At 33.5% G+C, this 6,000-nt stretch overlaps 1 long non-coding RNA gene across 1 annotated transcript in view; it reads right to left on the bottom strand.

Annotated features, from left to right (window-relative positions):
* Positions 1-200: 200 nt before the first annotated feature.
* The window catches only part of LOC136030299 (uncharacterized), an 82,294-nt gene continuing 76,494 nt past the window's right edge, over positions 201-6,000 (bottom strand). The window contains exon 3 of the long non-coding RNA XR_010618238.1: positions 201-477. This is a non-coding gene — a long non-coding RNA (uncharacterized LOC136030299). The remainder of the gene's footprint in view (positions 478-6,000) is intronic.

The raw sequence follows: 6,000 nt of genomic DNA, 5'->3' as shown, positions 1-6,000 counted from the left end.
ATCGCTCATAACCGAAATAAAGTAGATTCCGTCATACGGAAGCATAACAAAATACTTTCATTGGGGTTCAACCCATAAAACTAAATGCTGAACAAGAATGTGAATGAAAAATAAAGTAAAACAAACAAATAAAAGCAAAAGTCAGAAGAAGGGAGAGCAGAGACAGAAATATTTTTGAAGAAGAAGAAGATGAGGAAAGTCATACAGAAGAAAAAACACCACCTACCAATGCTGTTACTTCATTTGCGATAGTGATAAATAAAAGCATCATACAATTAAACATGAAAATAAGATTAGTGAAAAACAGAAAACTTGAAAATAAATTTTTTTAAGTAAAAAAGGAGAAGAGTGCCTCAACAAACAAGATGTTTACTATTATCATACCTTCCAGACTTGTTCCATACTCCACCGGTCGTCCATTAAACTAGCCAGACCACAAGCCTGTAACTTTGTATGGAGTAAGGCTGATTCAAACACCTGTCCCAGCAGTTAGAGAGAAAAGCAGAAAGTTAGTTTTACTAAGCCACCACCAAACTAAAAGCAATAAAAGATTCAAAAAGAAATGTCACATATTTGGAAGGGGGCAAACGTTCAACACAGTTTGGCTGAAGAACTGTGTCCGTAAGACAGTGACGCAAAGTGCCGCAACTTAACCAATTTCCTTGCGCCTTAGCCCAATTTTATCAATGTTGATCTAATTGGCTTGAATGTCCAGCCAGTTGGTAAAAACCGTTGCTTTCCCTCTCAAGTGACTAGCCTGTGACGTCCACAGAAAATAATATCTATGAAAAATTTTAATGTCTAGCATTTAATACCCGAAGACAAATGTTTAATGTCTAAAGTCCAAAGACAATTTTGAGCAACCGATCCAAACAACGGATTTGTATCATCCTAAAAGTTAGTTTTTTTACGTATTACACTACAGGCTAAGAACACCACTTGTATTGATTAAGTAAGGGAAAAAATATATTACGTAACAGATAAAATGTAAAAATGAGTCATTTTTGGTGTTTGTATTTTTTTATTTTAGAATCTTTTGATATCCCTGGACTTTTATAGGGGGAGCTTGCCAAAAATAACTACGACACATGTGTAGCAGGTATATGCAAAAAATAGCGACCTTTGGATTATAGCTCTGCGCCCCTAAACCTCAAGAAACTTACGGTTTGCTCTCATCCTTTCCTATATTTTCCTATAATCTGTATCTATCTGTTTTTCTTCCAAAGACTCTTCCCTCCCCTTCAAAAACATAATTCCCCTTGAGTGGCCGAGGTGGATTTATAATATACAATGCCTTTATTTTCTATACCTAGAATAAAAACCTTGCATGCACTATTTAGTTTGAAGAAAAACTTGAATTAATAATCGTTTATGTTTGAAAAGAAATAGGGGTATTGTGCGATCTTAAGAATGAGATAATGAAAGTCTATAGCATTGTATCTGTTTTTGTTTTAGCTTTTTTGGTTGGAGTCAAAATTTTACGGCAAGTTTTTGCTATTAAAAAAATTACAATGTCATGCCATCCCTCCTCGAACTAAATCTATCACCACGCATATAGTTTTACTAAACTTTGACAGGAACGAAATCACTGCTTGAATTTTTATCTAATTATATATAAGTACCCAATAAGTAGTATTTACTTGGCGTCTGAACTTACCAACTCCCTAAGTGCTTATTTTAAATTAAGCTGTTCATTTCAACTTTGTAAACATGTCCTTGCCCAACCGCTCTTTTTTGCAAACAAGAAGAGAATACATGAAAAACCAGATAATCTACAAGAGATTGGCTATATATCGAGTTCTTTTCTGTACTTTTTTCAGTGTGCTAAAGGAATGAAAACTCGGGAAGCGCAAATGCTCCAATTTGAACTTGAATGGAGTTGATTAATTTTTCATTTTCTTTTTTCCAAAGAAACCAAGCCGTTCTTAGCGGTGACCTCTCTTGGGAGTCTCAAAAATTATTCTTTTTCCAACACAATTATGTTTCTAACCTAGAATTCCTAATAAGAAAATTAGGTTTTCCAGTAGAGATACTAGAAAAATAGGAAAAACCTTATTGAACATGCATGAAATTGTCCGCTGGAGTAGAGATGCAGAGGAGAGGCTAATTAAGTTGATGGAGTTGGAAGTTCAACTTGTGGAAAAATTAGATAGGATTCATGCTCTGTAATAAAGCTGATAACTACTAATTCGTCCATTCTAAAGAAAAAATCGAAAGGTAGGGGAAATGAATATCAACCAGTGATCCCAATAAACAGATTGTAATTGAGCTCTTAGATTAGAAATCTACTTCGCCATAGATACCCACTGGGGGAGGGCTAATGATATCACTAAGTCCCATTCATGGTAGGATTTCCTTTTAATATGAAAATGAGAATTAGAAATCATCCCTTTGAATTGTGGTGAAAATCATTTCTGCAATTTCTCACTCCTTTTAGAAAATTCTAGGTTCCAGGACCTTTATCACCCCAAAATTCGGCTGAAATAGCTCCTTGGATCTTCGGGTAAAAATATAGAATATTATGAGACAAATCGTGAAAACTTGTGTTTTGTCATTTATAAGGGGCACATTCCTGAAGACTTTTTCTCTGCATACAGTTCTACAATTGCTTGATTAAAAGGATTTGTATCTTGACTTATTAAATTGTATCCTTTGAAGTAAAAACTTGTTTTTAAAATTGTGGATGAAGATCATTAGTCCACTTAGTCTTACCCAATTGATTCTAAATTATGCTCATAAGGCTCAAATATGATGGAGACAAATTCTCAACCCGGGATTTGCTGTCATTCATAAAGTTAGAAGGCCCGAGCTGGTGCTCGAGCAGAGAGAATCCTTGGTCAATGAAGAGGGCAGTAAAAATAAATTTTCAGTCATTTTAGTTTAGTTTAAGTTTATGGAGTTACCATTTTAATAGTCAACATAATTCTACTATAATGTAAAAAGTAATTGTTTGCCATGATATTAAGTTGTAAAAAAACAATCGAATCCGTCAAGGCAATGAAAAATCTTTGGGTTCTATAATTAAAATGACAGGAGCCAAAAATCGTCCCAGATTTTTTTTTCTTTTATTCCTTATTTAAAAAGAGGGAATTTGTCAGAATGGCATATGTCTAAGGATTGGTCCTGGTAAACAAAATCTTGAGGCAGGGACCAAACCGACATGGTAGGATAATGGTAAAGATGATCCTTTTTTTTATTTAAAGTACATAGAGGATTAAAAACTACATCATCTGACGATAGAACACAACATTTATAAACTACTGAAAATAGGTCTTCATTATTAAATAACATTTTAGTAGTTAACATATTAAAACACGTTCTAGTTTACCATTAAATTACCATTAATTTTGAATTAAAATCAAGTATTTGCGGGCATCAAGCCATGGCTAATTTTAGAAAAAGCCAAGACAGATAGTTCGAGTAAGTGAGAGGCAAGATCTGGCATAATTCTTTTTTAAATTTGTATAAAAATGATGTCCTTTCACTGGTTAATATATAAGTCTGTCAGACCTCTATTTTGAAAGAAAAATAGACACTATAGATAAAGATATAGGAGAACAATAAAAAAGGATTTTTTGAATACTACATAGAATATCAGACTGATACATTTCGAACTATTTCAATTTCCTATTTGTTTATCTTATTCGTTTATTTAATATCAATTACTAGCAAAAACTAAATAAAAACACATCCCCTCGAAATACTACAGCATGATTCTGAAAGCAGAGTCATTGACGTCTATTTCTTACAAATATCTCTTCTAAATTACTCAAAATGAAGGAAATACTATAAGAACTCTGTAAATAATTATGATAAAAGCGACAATCATAACGATACACGAATACTAAAAAAAGTATGTTTTAATTTTACATTATTTATAATGATAAAATATAAAAGTAAATTTTTTCTCCAAATTTTTCTCCTACGCTATGTTAATAGTCTCGTATTTCGATATCTCTCCAGCAAAAAAAATCTGTTTTTTTTTCGTTAAGATCATTGCTTCACCAACAAAATTTTGGACTAAATATAGGGACAATAAGACAAATTGTTTTTGCAAGTTAAGCAAGCATATTCTAGCGAATGTCGAAACTAGTTGAAAAACCCTGGCATGTGGTGAGCACAAAAAATGTCAATTAAAGCAGCACTAAAACTTAAAATAGCTTTTTTATATCTTAACAACAGCAAAGCCTCAGCTAAAGATACCACTTCGTTATCCTGTACTCAGAGAAATTGCTCTCAAACATTGCCGAGGTAAAAATGAGTGAGTAAATTATGACCCATCCCTTTAATGCTTTCAAGTATGTGAAAGACTTCTGGATATTTTCATTGACCCCTTGCAAATTACTTTAAGCCGTCCGAAAGCTTTTTGATCATTTATGCAATTTGTTTCTATTATTTGTTAAATCGTATAGTTAATAGTATAATGTTGACAATTCACGAGATTTACATGGGGGGGGGGGTAAAAATGAATTCTTCAATATCTAAGGGTGCAGATTTGTCGTTTTGTTCAATTTTCTTCAATGGGATTACAAATATAAGGCTTATCAATGAAAATGTATCCCTCAGGAAGTTATTTTTCAAAGTCTTGAGGAGTAATCTAGGTGGCACAGGTCCCCTACCTCCAAGTGAAGCCACTAGTGTATCGGTAGGAGGCCTGGGTACTAAGTTTTCATTTCATTAAGGATATAATCTACGATTTTAATTTCTAACAAGTAGTAGTATGTCAGCATTAGGTATTCATTAGGTATTCATTAGGTATTTACAGATTTCAAGGGCTCTCCAAAACTTTTCTGATAAGTTTGAGGCTATTAAGTGACGTTTCAAGGGAAGTTCTTGTCCCTGGACCCTAAATATTTGGTGAAAGTTTGTATAGCTATTGGTCAGAGACATGCCCACATATAGGAATTTCTTACGCTTAAGAGGGGGTTTAATTTGTGGAATGGGGGGGGGATTCGTCAAACCAGCGATGAAACTATGAATAACATGAAAAATTCATGTGTAAGTAAATTTTAGCAACGCTGGGATTAAGTGCGAATTTGAATATGAGGCTGCACTACGTGTGTGTCTGCCAGCCTGGTGTCCATAAGCACATGCATACCTCGTTAAAATAGGATCCGTTCTTGATGCACAAGTTTGGATATAACATTTCACTTGTATGTAAAAGAAAAGGCTATTCAACAGCAGTGATTTAAGATTAAGTAACTTTAATTTTCTACCCAAAATGCCATGGACGACTCTTCACGATAAAAATGAGGGCAAGATGCATTCGACAATCTCGAATCAAATAAAGCCAGTTCATGTCTTTTTTAGAAGGATTGAAAGGAAGTCTAAGAATATCATTATCTATTTTCAGGGAAATGTTTCATTTGCGCATGCACTTTTATCAATGTTAAATGTTCCCTCCCTTCCTGACCCTTTCCCAAACTGTTTTTCCGTCTGTTATTTTGAATGGTCTTAAAGATAGGTATTTCCTCAGTCTTTCCAGGGATTTCATATATTCAAAGACACACACACACACATATATATATATATATATATATATATATATATATATATATATATATATATATATATATATATATATATATACTAGCTGTTGGGGTGGCGCTTCGCGCCACCCCAACACCTAGTTGGTGGGGGCGCTTCGCCCCCCCCCCCAAGCCCCCCCGCGCGCGTAAGTCGTTACGCGCCATAATAGTTACGCGCCATTGTAGTTGTGTCCCTATGTCCCACCTGTGAATATAGATAGATAGATATATATATATATATATATATATATATATATATATATATATATATATATATATATATATATATATATATATATATATATATATATATATATATATATATATATATATATATATGGTTTTAACTACGTAAAACTTGCGAATATACAACATTCTTTGCTGTCCCATTGTCTTTGCATATAAATAGATTGTCAGGTTTACCGACTCTTGAACATGCAACATATAATGGTCCATGGGAAAACAATCTGTA

The sequence above is a fragment of the Artemia franciscana genome, chromosome 8 (assembly GCF_032884065.1).
Source record: "Artemia franciscana chromosome 8, ASM3288406v1, whole genome shotgun sequence".
NCBI lineage: Eukaryota > Metazoa > Arthropoda > Branchiopoda > Anostraca > Artemiidae > Artemia > Artemia franciscana.
The sequence above is the reverse complement of the archived record's forward strand: the minus strand, read 5'-3'. Positions and strand labels throughout refer to the sequence as shown.